Genomic DNA, 12,335 nt, shown 5'->3' with positions numbered 1-12,335 from the left:
ACCTGTACTGAGTGGCCAAGTGGAGATCCGTCTCTACCAAAGGAGGTGTAAGGTGCTCCTTCCCTCTGTTAACCTGCAGGTCACCCTTGGGCAAGCTGTAGCATCTGCTTAGCCCCCTGCCCCCGGATCAGGGTCACGTGAAGCCATGGGAGCAGGTGGTGCAGATTACAGGTCCTGGTTATGCGACCAGTGATGTCAAGTAGACAATCTCAGGAGTTTTGATAATGGCTGGGGTGACCCGTCTTGTAAAGACACTGCCCAGGAGAAAGCACCTCTGTGGAAACATAGAAACATAGAAACATAGAAAATAGGTGCAGGAGTAGGCCATTCGGCCCTTCGAGCCTGCACCACCATTTATTATGATCATGGCTGATCATCCAACTCAGAACCCCGCCCCAGCCTTCCCTCCATACCCCCTGACCCCTGTAGCCACAAAGGCCATATCTAACTCCCTCTTAAACATAGCCAATGAACTGGCCTCAATAGTTTGCTGTGGCAGAGAAAGTTTGCCAAGAATACTCATGATCATGAGACCATGATCATCTACATCATGTACACTATGATGATGAAGGAAAGAAGCACACAAGCCAGGAATTAGGCCGATGTGACCACTTAATATATAATGGCAGCTCAAACTCTCGTCTGCCTATGTGCGTGTGTTTAATCCAGATCAAACACTCATATCCTTTCACTCAATGTCACTGAGACCAAGGAGTTGCTTGTGGACTTCAGGTAGGGGAAGGCAGGAGAACACACAGTACTTCTCATCGAGGGATGAGCAGTGCAAAGGGTTGAAGTTCTGGGTGTCATCTTCTAAGAGGATCTATACCGGGCCCAACATTTTGATAATGAAGTCATGAAGCAGGCTCACCAGTGGCTATACTTCAATAGCACTGGAGTTATGGCATGGCACATAATGATGATGATCTCAATGTACTTGTACATAATACAATAAACTTGATTTGACTCAAAGACTGGTGCAACTGTTCCTTTTGTATGTAGTTTTAATGTGTTGTTCATCAGAGCTACATCTATATGAAGGCCATAAACTTATTTCTCTAAAATGCAATCAGACAGAGTTTCGCCTCTCTGGATGCAAGTTGTTCTGAAAGTCATTCATCTGTTGGGAGTCGGTGCCTGTGTGGGTTGAGGTAAAGGCTGAAGGCTGCACACAGTTGCCTGCCATCTTGGTCAATGTCTCCCATCCACTACATAATGTACTGGGTGGGCACAGGAGTACATTCAGCCAGAGACTCATTCCACCGAGATGCAACACAGAGCGTCATAGGAAGTCATTCCTGCCTGTGGCCATCAAACTTTACAACTCCTCCCTTGGAGGGTCAGACACCCTGAGCCAATAGGCTGGTCCTGGACTTATTTCCTGGCATAATTTACATATTACTATTTAACTATTTATGGTTGTATTACTATTTAATTATTTGTGGTGCAACTGTAATGAAAACCAGTTTCCCCCGGGATCAATAAAGTATGACTATGACTATGACATCCTCTGAGCCGCCTCCACTCTGCCGTGTTGAGGAAACAGAAGACAGACTTACATTGAGAGGCCAAGCAATATATTCTCTGATTATGTTGTTCGTCCATCGTTGGCGTCGATGAGGACCTCGACACCATTATGATGGTGTCGAGACTAGCGCGTGATTTGGATTTAAGTGAGGGAGAGTTGCGCAGTGTCAGCCTCACTCTCTCTTCCCAATTCCCATCTGGATCCAGTGGCAAGACAGAGTCTAGACGGCTGGAGATGGGACTAGGCGCAGTGGATGACCAGGACGTCTTCTGTGTCTTACCCTGCTCTACACGTTCCACGACGCTTGCAGAGACCGCCTTCTTGACCGTTGGACCTTCCATTGGTCTCGTCCGCTCAATCCGCCAGAGTCTGTCTTCACATGCTGGGATAGACAACTCCCTATCTCACCGAGGGTTTGAGACCCGTCGGCTACCCTCACCTGGTTTAGCCGGATTGTCAAAGCCGTTGCCCAGGGTGTGGCCGCTGTCGCATGCAAACAGCTACGGGGAGCCACAGGTGAGAGCTGAGTGCCAGGTGGGGACCAAAGGTGGACTAATTCTCTGATTAAATGCAGTAAACACACACAGTGGCCACTTTGTCCAGTCCCTGTCCTGCTGCTCATTGATGCAAGTAAACACATGGAAGCAACTCAATGCACAAAAGCATGCAGAGATAGTCAAGGTGTTCAGTTCTTGCTCAGACCGAATATCAGAATGGGGAAGAAATGTCATCTAAGTGACTTTGACCATGGAATGATTGTTAGTGCCAGACCAGGAGTTTTCAGTAACTGGCTTCCTGGAATTCTCATGCACAACAGTCTCTAGAGTTCACAGGGAATGGTGCAAAAAAGACAAAAACAAATCCAGTGAGTGGCAGTTCTGCGGGCAAGAATGCCTTGTTAGTGAAAGAGGACAGAGGAGAATGGCCAGACTGATTCAAACTGACAGAAGGGTGACAGTAATCCAAATAACCACACTTTAAAACAGTGGTGTGCAGAAAAGCACCTACCAGTGAAGAACACACCGATCCTGGAAGTGGATGGATTACAGCAGCAGGAGACCAAACCTGGTTCGTCTCCTGCTCCTAATAAGGCAACTACTAGGGCATGTCACATAGCAACACCAGTGTCTTGTGCATTTGTTTCCAAAATTTCATTCCACTAAAGTTAGGTACCATCAATGGAGAAATATTTCGAGTTAATGAAAACTGCTCTCATATATAGTCATTAAACATAAACCGTTCCTTTCTTCAAGGACTCCAGAATGTTATGTTATTTATTCCTAAATTCAGAGAAATGCTACTTGTAATACAATAAATTACAACACAGAAATTCAAGGAGAAAATGTATCAAAAACAAGATATTGAAATTGGACAGTGGGGTGTTAAAGGAACATTTACAGCTATTGACATTAAAGAAGCAACTCTGACTTGACCACAGTGTTCAATCCCGGTAACATAGTGGTTAGCAGGATGCTATTACAACTCGAGGCTTTAGAGTTTAGAGTTCAACTCCTACGCCGTCTGTAAGGAGCCTCGGTACGTCCTTCCTGTGGACTGTATATGTTTTCTCCAGGTGCTCTGATTTCCTCCCACAGTCCAAACATGAACTGGGTAATTAGTCATTGTAAATGATCCCATAACAAGGTTATGGTTAATCAGGGTTGTTGGGGATTTCTGGGGTAGTGTGACCAGAGAGGCAAAATGGTCCTACTCTGCAGTTTTCACTAAATAAATAAATAAATAAAACGAACACAGTGAAAAATTCCTCTGTACTTCACAGATCCTGGAAACAGACAGCATTTCAGAAAGCATCTGCGGGAAGAGAAACAACACCACTGTTTCATAGGACCTGCAATATCGTACAGTATAGCCCAGGAACAGGACCTTCAGCCTGAATCTGTTTCAACGACCAAAGTCAATTTAAAAGAATATGCTCAAGATGCAAGCAGATGTGAAGTTCATATTGACATCGTGGGGAAGGAGGTCTGAGGGAAAATCTTGAATAAAGGTGTTACGTAACCGGCAACAATGAATATTAATCAAGACAGGTTATATAAAAACAACCAAACATTTATTAAACACGTATAAATGATGAGGAAAAAAAAACAAAGGAAAACTTTAACCGGAAGTTAACAGATATGCAGCCGTTCACCAACTCCACTCGGCTCTGGTTCTTAAAGCGTTAAATGCGAAAACAGTTCTTAAAGTGACACAGTCAGATATGGTTCTTAAAGCGATAACTTCGAAAGTCCAACAGTTTTACACTCAATTGGGAGAGACTTCTCTGGAGAACGATTTCTTCACAGACGCAACTTTACTGCTGGTTCTGTCCACAGGATTCACGATGCCGAAAATAAACAGTTTAAATCGACTGACCTTAAATTCCTTTAGAGAGAGAGAGCACCTTTTTGCATGAACTCATTGCCCTTTTGCAAGAGTTATCCCAATGCAGGTTCTCCTCCAACGAAGACTCAGTAAGGTTGATTCTTTATTAAACTGCCAAACGATGCCAACTTCTCTTGATCCTTCACTTCGATGAATTCTTCACTCTCCCTTCAACTGCTGGAATTGAGTAAATTGGCACATCCAGCCACAAATTTCCAGTCCAATAATATGGAATCTTTCAACAGAACGCACAATCGTTTTAAAAATGAACTGCGTCACAAAAACAAACACACAACAGAAACGGAGATACAGCACGTTCTACCTGGAAATCTACAAACTTAAAAAAACTAACTGTGTCACCTGGATCAACCCCTATATAGTCATGGGGTACATCTCATCACGTGACCTCACATCGGCAGGAAAATCACATCAGGTGACCTCCAAAAGACTATTATATCATTCTCACAAAAAAAACAGATCTCCTTGAGCATGTAACAAGGGGAATTCAAGTTCAAAGTGCATTTATTTTCAAAGAATGTATACATTATACAACCTTGAGGGTCGTCTCCTTACAGGCATCCACAAAACAAAGAAACCCAAAGGAACCCATAAAAGACATTGACAAACACACAATGTGCAGAGAGGAAACAAAATCACCCAATATGTACAGAAAAGCATAAAAGAAAGCATGGAAATAAAAAGAGCAAACTTTTGGTATTTAGTACTTAAATTAAGAGCTACCAGTGCTAAAAATAATGATAATAATACAGGGGAGGCAAAAAAGGACAAATTTTGGAGGAAGGCAGAGAGTTAGAATTACAGGGTCAAGGGTCATAGAGCTGTACTGTATAGAACTGGGCCCTTTGTCCATGCTGATCAGATTTTGTCCATTTGTCCATTTAGGAGGGTTGTTGGGCTGGAGCAGACATTAGGAGTATTAGGGTTAAGGAGATAACTAATAATGACCAGATTCATCATTATTATGTGCTGTTTCGTATGACGTAGGCAATCGTGGTAAACAAGGTTGTTTTTGGTAAATTTTGACATGGCCATTCATGGTCTTCCTTCAGTTTTTAATATAAAGCTCTTCAAATCCAACATGTCAGTATTTCAGTGGAATAAAGGAAATTACAATGGCATGAGAGGGGAACTGGCTGAAGTTGACTGGAAAGGCACATTTGCAGGAAGGACAACAGAGCAGCAATGGCTGGGGTTTCTGCGAAAAATGAGGGAAGTGCAAGACAGATATATTCCAAATAAGAAGAAATTTTCAAAAGGAAGAAGGACGTTACTGTGGCTGAGAAGTGAAGATAGAGCCAAAGTAAAAGCAAAAGAGAGAGCATGCAAGGAAGTCAGAGCTAGTGGGAAGATAGAGGATTGGGAAGCTTTTAAAAACTTGCAGAAGGAAACTAAGAAGATCATTAGAAAGGAAAAGATGAGTTATGAAAGGAAGCTGGCAACTAATATCAAAGAAGACACTCTAAGCTTTTTTAAGGATATAAAGGGTAAAAGAGAGTTGAGGGTAGATATAGGACCAATAGAAAATAACGCTGGAGATATAGTAAGGAGAGATGCAGAGATGGCAGAGGAACTGAATGTGTATTTGGCATCAGTCTTCACAGTGGAAGACGTCTGCAGCATACTGGATATTCCAAAGCGTCAGGGAAGTGAAGTTTGTGCAGTGAAAATTATGACTGAGAAGGTGTTCAGGAATCTTAATGGTCTGAGGGTGGATAAATCTCCTGGACCTGATGGAATGCACCCTTGGGTTCTGAAGGAAGTAGCTGAAGAGATTGTGAGGCATTAACGATGATCTTTCAAAAATTGATAGATTCTGGCATTGCACCGGATGATGAGGAAATTGTAAATGTTACTCCACTATTTGAGAAGGGTGGGAGTCAGCAGAAAGGAAACTACAGACCTGTTAGCCTGACATCAGTGGTTTGGAAGTTGTTGGAATCGATAGTTAGGGATGAGATTACAGAGTACCTGGAGGCACGTGACAAGATAGGCCAAACCCAGCATGGTTTCCCAAAAGGAGAATCCTGCCTAACAAAACCTACTGCAATTTTTTGAGGAAATTACAAGCAGGGTAGACAAAAGAGATGCAGTAGATGTGGTTTATTTGGATTTTCAGAAGGCCTTTGACAAGGTTCAGCACATGAGGCTGCTTAGCAAGCTAAGACCCCCAAGGAATTACAGGGAAGTTACTAGCATGGATGGAGCATTGGCTGGTCAGCAGAAAACAGACAGTGGGAATAAAAGGATCCTATTCTGGCTGGCTGCCAGTTACCAGTGGAAATCCACAGGGGTCGGTGTTGGGACAGCGGCTTTTTAAGATGTATGTCAATAATTTGGACTATTGGATTAATGGATTTGTGGCTAAATTTTCCAATGATACAAAGATAGATGGAAGAGCGGGTAGTGTTGAGGAAACAAAGAGCCTGCAGAGAATCTTAAATAGTTTAGGGAAATGGACAAAGAAGTGTCAAATCAAATACAATGTTGGAAAATGTATGGTCATGCACTTTGGTGTAAGAAATAAATGGGCAGACTATTATTTAGATGGGGAGAGAATTCAAAATGCAGAGATGCAAAGGGACTTGGGAGTCCTTGTGCAAGATACCCTAAAGGTTAACCTCCAGGCTGAGTCAGTTGTGAAGAAGGCCAGTGCAATGTTGGCATTCATTTCTAGAGGTATAGAGTATAAGAGCAGAGATGTGATGTTGAGGCTCTATAAGGCAATCGTGAGACCACACTTGGAGTATTGTGTGCAGTTTTGGGATCCTTATTTTAGAAAGGATATGCTGACATTGGAGAGGGTTTAGAGAAGATTCACAAGAATGATTCCAGGAATGAAAGGGTTACTGTATGAGGAACGTCTGGAAGATCTTGGGCTGTATTCCCTGGAGTGGGGGGATTTCATAGAAACATCCTGAATATTAAAAGGCTTGAAGGTATTCGATATGGCGAAGTTATTTCCCGTGTTAGCGGATTTTAGGTCAAGAGGGCATGGCTTCAGGATTGAAGGACGTCCATTTAGAACTGAGACGCGGAGAAATTACTTTAGTCAGAGGGTGAGAATCTGTGGAATTTTTTGCCATGAGCAGCTGTGGAGGCCAAGTCATTGAGTGCAATTAAGGCAGAGATAGATAGGTTCTTGATTAGCCAGTGGATCAAAGGGTATGAGGTGAAGGCCGGGGAATGGGGATGACTGGAAGAATTGGATCAGCCCATGATTGAATGACAGAGCAGACCTGATGAGCCAAATGGCCTACTTCTGCTCCTATATCTTATGATCTTATTGTCTAAATTCTTTCTCTATCCGTGATTGTAATTGTTCTTGACAATTTTTTCTCCAGAAGTGGTTTGCCATTAACTTCCTCTGGACAGTGTCTTTACAAGATGGGTGAATCCAGCCATTATCAATACTCTTCAGAGATTGACCGCCTGGCATCAGGTGCTGCATAACCGGAACTTGTCATAAGCACCGTCCGCTCATACGACCATCCACCTCCTGCTCCCATGGATTCATGTGAAGCTCGGGGAGGGGGGAGGCTAAGCAGATGCCACACCTTGTCCAAGGATGTCCCTCAGGCTAGCGAAGAGAAGGAGCACCTTACACCTCCTTTGGTAAAGACATATCTCCACCCCGCCACTCAAATGATTGTTGTTTTTTATTAATCCTTGGCAATAATTTTCTATTTTTTACTTTCAGTAACAGTTCATTTTGGATCATTTGAGTTAATTTGCGAATAAATTAGCATTGGGACTGCATTCTCAATGTGCTTATTTTTACTCTGAAAGCATAGCATCTTTGATCGTGCATAAGCAAGCACTATACATCCCACAGGCAGAACAAAAAGCCCATTATATAATGAAAAGTATAATTAATTGTAAGAGATGAAAAAAATAGTGGGAATTTAAAGAAAAAGAGACAAAGTTATTGTTTCAAACTCTAGTGACTTATGAAAATGGAAGCTGCTGGCAAACCTTTTAAGAGGGAGTCATTTGTAACATGGAGACTCTCAACTTGTCACTGTTCATCTGGCCTTTTGTTCACGCCTCCTGCTGACTGCTGTGTTAAAAGCTGCGGGATTAGCTGTCAATGTACCAGTCATGGATCACGATGCCAACGAGACTGACATTAATGGTGCAGTGTGTCTTGTCTCCTGTACATATCAAACCTGTGTCATACTGGTAGGGAAAATTTGTCAGGTCTGTCGATTGGTACAAGCACTCATTATGCCTTGATTGCATATCTGAAGTCAACCTGATGTTTACAATTTGTACTGAATTTTGTTGCATATTTTTTGTATGAGCCAGTGAGGCTTGTATGAGTAGATTATACAGATGTGATATTATAATACACCCTGTTGTGTTTCATACATTATGGTACATGTTATATACCATTCTGCATTACATGAGTTATGACGATAAGAACTGAATTATTGAGTGGTTAATATCTGAGATTCCTGGTTGGTGACGCGATGGCATCAGCACCAGACTTTGAGGCAAGTGGTCCTGGGTTCAAATCCAATCTGCTCCTCACATGCTTTCCATTGGTCCTAATGAAGGGTCTCAGCCCAGAACGTCGACTGTACCTCTTCCTAGAGATGCTGCCCGGCCTGCTGCGTTCACCAGCAACTTTGATGTGTGTTGTTTGCTTTCCATTGGTGCTGGGTTGAGCATTGAGCTAGCAACTTGGCCTTGTAAAACACAGACAAATGTGAAAGAAACAGCAAGGTTGCAGTCTGATACACGACAAGTACAGGAGAGTAATTAACCAAAATTTGAGATAAGAAAATTGAATTTGAGCAAACTGAATGTGAAAGCTAAGAATCTGTATTAAACTTTGAATGGATTTTTCTTTACAACAGGGATGCATTACTTTTTATTTCATCGCCCTCACAAGGTAAATGGAAGTCTGCAAAAATATGTGACTTTGAGGTGACGTTAATGACCAGGGGGTTACATCTGTCCAACAGTTAATGTCTGGGGTAATCTGCTGGAAGAACTCAGTGTGTCAGGCAGTATCTATGGCAAGAAAGGATCTGTCAGTGTTTCACGTTGGAAGCCTGCAATAGTTTTCAAGGATCATTTCTATAGTCTGTGTCAGTAAAATCCTATACTAAAAAGTTCGGTCTCCATAACCATGATGAGGAACTGCAGTATTTTCTCCTGAGTACAAAGCTGTTTTCACATGTTGTTTTATGCATTGGCCTGTGACCATTGATGACCATTCCCTTCTCTCGTTGTGGGATTTGTGGAGGGAGAAAAAGCAGTGGTAGTGCAGGATATCCACGAACAGTGGAATTGAATATTTTATAGATGATTGTAAGGAGTTTGTACATTCTCCCCGTGACCGGGTGAGTTTCCTCCAGATGCTCCAGTTTCCTCCCAAAGTCCACAGATATACCAGTTGGGTTAATTGGTCATTGTAAATTGTCCCGTGATTGGGCTAGGATTAAATCGGGGGATTGCAGGAAGGCCTATTTCACGCTGTATCTCAATAAAAAATAAAAGTACATCTTAATTTGAAATTGTCAAATTAAAATATAGTTACTATCAATTGAAAAATGATTGTAAATCCCTGATCATTTTAAGTATTTTGTGAGTGAATAAATTGTTGTGGTTTTGTAAAAAAAAATTACGAAAGATGCTGCTTAACCTGTTGAGTTCTTTCAGAAGATCGTTTGTTGCTCAAGATTCCGGCTTCTGCAGTCTCTGCTGCCTCAGTTATTGAAAGATTATAGATTTAAAGATTAGATTAGATTTATTTGCCACATATACCTCAAAACATTGAAACGTACAGTAAAGTAAGCCTTTTGTGTTGAATCAAATCAACGAGGATTTTGTTGGGGGCAGCCCATATATGTCACTATGTTTTTGGCATCAGCATAGAATATCCACAACTTATAACTACAATCCTAACCCTACAGCTTTGGAATGTGGGAGGAAACCACAGCACCTGGAGGAAAGCGGGCACAGGTCGATGGGAGTAAGCCATTTAGTGGTTTGCATGGACTCGGTGGGCCAAAGGGCCTGTACCTGTGCAGTACTTTTCTATAACTCTATGACTCTAAACCTATGTGGTCAAGGTGAGAATGTACAAACTCTTTACAGACAACGGTGAGTAAGAACCTCAATTAGTCATCATTGGGACCATAAACTGATTATGCTAACCATTACGCAACTATGCTGCCTATAATTGTATGGGAACTCATCACAAACTTTTCTAACTTCTCGATTTAAACTTGGTGAATCAGGCAATGATTAGCAAAGTAAGTTGGAGAGGTGGTTCCCATTTTAAATATAGCAATTGACATTCTCCTCAAAAGGGACCTTCTTCCTGAGGGACCTGACAGATAAGCTCCTCTGGATGAGGTCAAAGTAACTAACTCTTAGCCTCTGCTATAAGTCGACTCTGAGGATCTACGGGGCAGGGGGGACATCCGAATATGTGAAGAAGATAACAGATTTTAAAAAAAGACAATAAAGGCATACAATGAGGTGGAGGAAGTTTGAAGAGGATATAAGATGTACATGTTCCACAAACATGGGCAGCTATTAGCGTCAACACTATTACGCCAGTCGTAAGATCAGGGTTCGCTTCCCACTGCTCTCTGTAAGGAGTTAGTACATTCTCCCAATGACCGCTTGGATGCTCCACATTTTCTTCCTACATTCCAATGTACGGTGAGGGTTAGTGAGTTGTGGGCATGCTATGTTGGCACCAATGTACGGTGAGGGTTAGTGAGTTGTGGGCATGTTATGTTGGCACCAATGTACGGTGAGGGTTAGTGAGTTGTGGGCATGCTATGTTGGCACCAATGTACGGTGAGGGTTAGTGAGTTGTGGGCATGTTATGTTGGCACCAATGTACGGTGAGGGTTAGTGAGTTGTGGGCATGTTATGTTGGCACCAATGTACGGTGAGGGTTAGTGAGTTGTGGGCATGTTATGTTGGCACCAATGTACAGTGAGGGTTAGTGAGTTGTGGGCATGTTGTGTTGGCACCAATGTACAGTGAGGGTTAGTGAGTTGTGGGCATGTTATGTTGGCACCAATGTACAGTGAGGGTTAGTGAGTTGTGGGCATGCTATGTTGGCACCAATGTACAGTGAGGGTTAGTGAGTTGTGGGCATGTTATGTTGGCACCAATGTACAGTGAGGGTTAGTGAGTTGTGGGCATGTTGTGTTGGCACCAATGTACAGTGAGGGTTAGTGAGTTGTGGGCATGTTATGTTGGCACCAATGTACAGTGAGGGTTAGTGAGTTGTGGGCATGCTATGTTGGCACCAATGTACAGTGAGGGTTAGTGAGTTGTGGGCATGTTATGTTGGCACCAATGTACAGTGAGGGTTAGTGAGTTGTGGGCATGCTATGTTGGCACCAATGTACGGTGAGGGTTAGTGAGTTGTGGGCATGCTATGTTGGCACCAGAAGTGTGACAACACTTGTGGGCTGCCCAACATAATCCTTGCTGATTTGATTTGATGCAACCAATACATTTCACTTCACGCTTCAATGTACATGTCACAAAGAAAGCTAATCTTCAATTCAATAGCAGTTAGAACAGGCTGAGTACTTCTTATCCGAAACTGCAAGGGCTGGAAGTGTTTCGGAATTCAGATTTTTTCAGATTATAGAAAATGTAACGAGATATCTCTGGATCACCATCATTTCCAAATCTGAATTTATTTGCTTCCAGTAAGCAGCTTTTGTCTTACACTTATTCAGCACACATCTGTACTTAGCAGTAAAAGTTATTACACTGTACATACCATCAATATAATTTGTCAGGGTAACAGAGTAGCACAGAAGCATCGGGAGAATACCTGAATCTGCTGTTCAACAACAAACAACAGCAGGCTTTCAGTCTCCACTGATAATGCCATGCTTTGAGTGAAAGATTACAGTACATTGTATTTGTATTTTACTTTTTTTTAGGTTCTATGTAAATTATAAAAATAATCGGCATTGTAGACTTGTATTGGTGCTAGATCTTTGTGATCAGCAGATGCTTTAAAAATTTAATGCCTTTTCTTAATATTCTGCAACCAGCCTGCTGAATATTCATAACTACCTTCAATGTTCTGTTCATTCTGATAGATTTTTGCGTGTTTCATAATCAGTATACTATTAAGCAGTACATGTTCACTCCAACGCTGACAATACAGGATCGAGATCGACATTTATCACATTATTCAGTAATTTTTTCTATTTTTCATTAAGTTCTGCTCATTACACAAGTGAGGGCACTTCTCAGAATTGCCTGTGGTGTACAGAAACCTGCACATCCTTGGGAACTTCCCCAGTGTCTTCCGGAATTTTCCATTTGTGATTTCATGTCAGCACGCAAAAAAAAAACAGATTTCGGAGGTTTTGGACTTGGAATTTTGGATACGAGGTGCTCAACC

At 42.1% G+C, this 12,335-nt stretch overlaps 1 non-coding gene across 1 annotated transcript; it reads left to right on the top strand.

Annotated features, from left to right (window-relative positions):
• The first annotated feature begins 8,991 nt into the window (after window positions 1-8,991).
• LOC134349974 (small nucleolar RNA U3) lies at window positions 8,992-9,202 on the top strand. Its single transcript, XR_010018789.1, has one exon. It is a non-coding gene; the product is annotated as a small nucleolar RNA U3 (small nucleolar RNA).
• The last annotated feature ends 3,133 nt before the right edge of the window (window positions 9,203-12,335 follow it).

This window comes from Mobula hypostoma, chromosome 7, assembly GCF_963921235.1.
Source record: "Mobula hypostoma chromosome 7, sMobHyp1.1, whole genome shotgun sequence".
NCBI classification, from domain to species: Eukaryota; Metazoa; Chordata; class Chondrichthyes; order Myliobatiformes; family Myliobatidae; genus Mobula; species Mobula hypostoma.
This window is presented reverse-complemented; position numbering and strand designations above follow the sequence as displayed.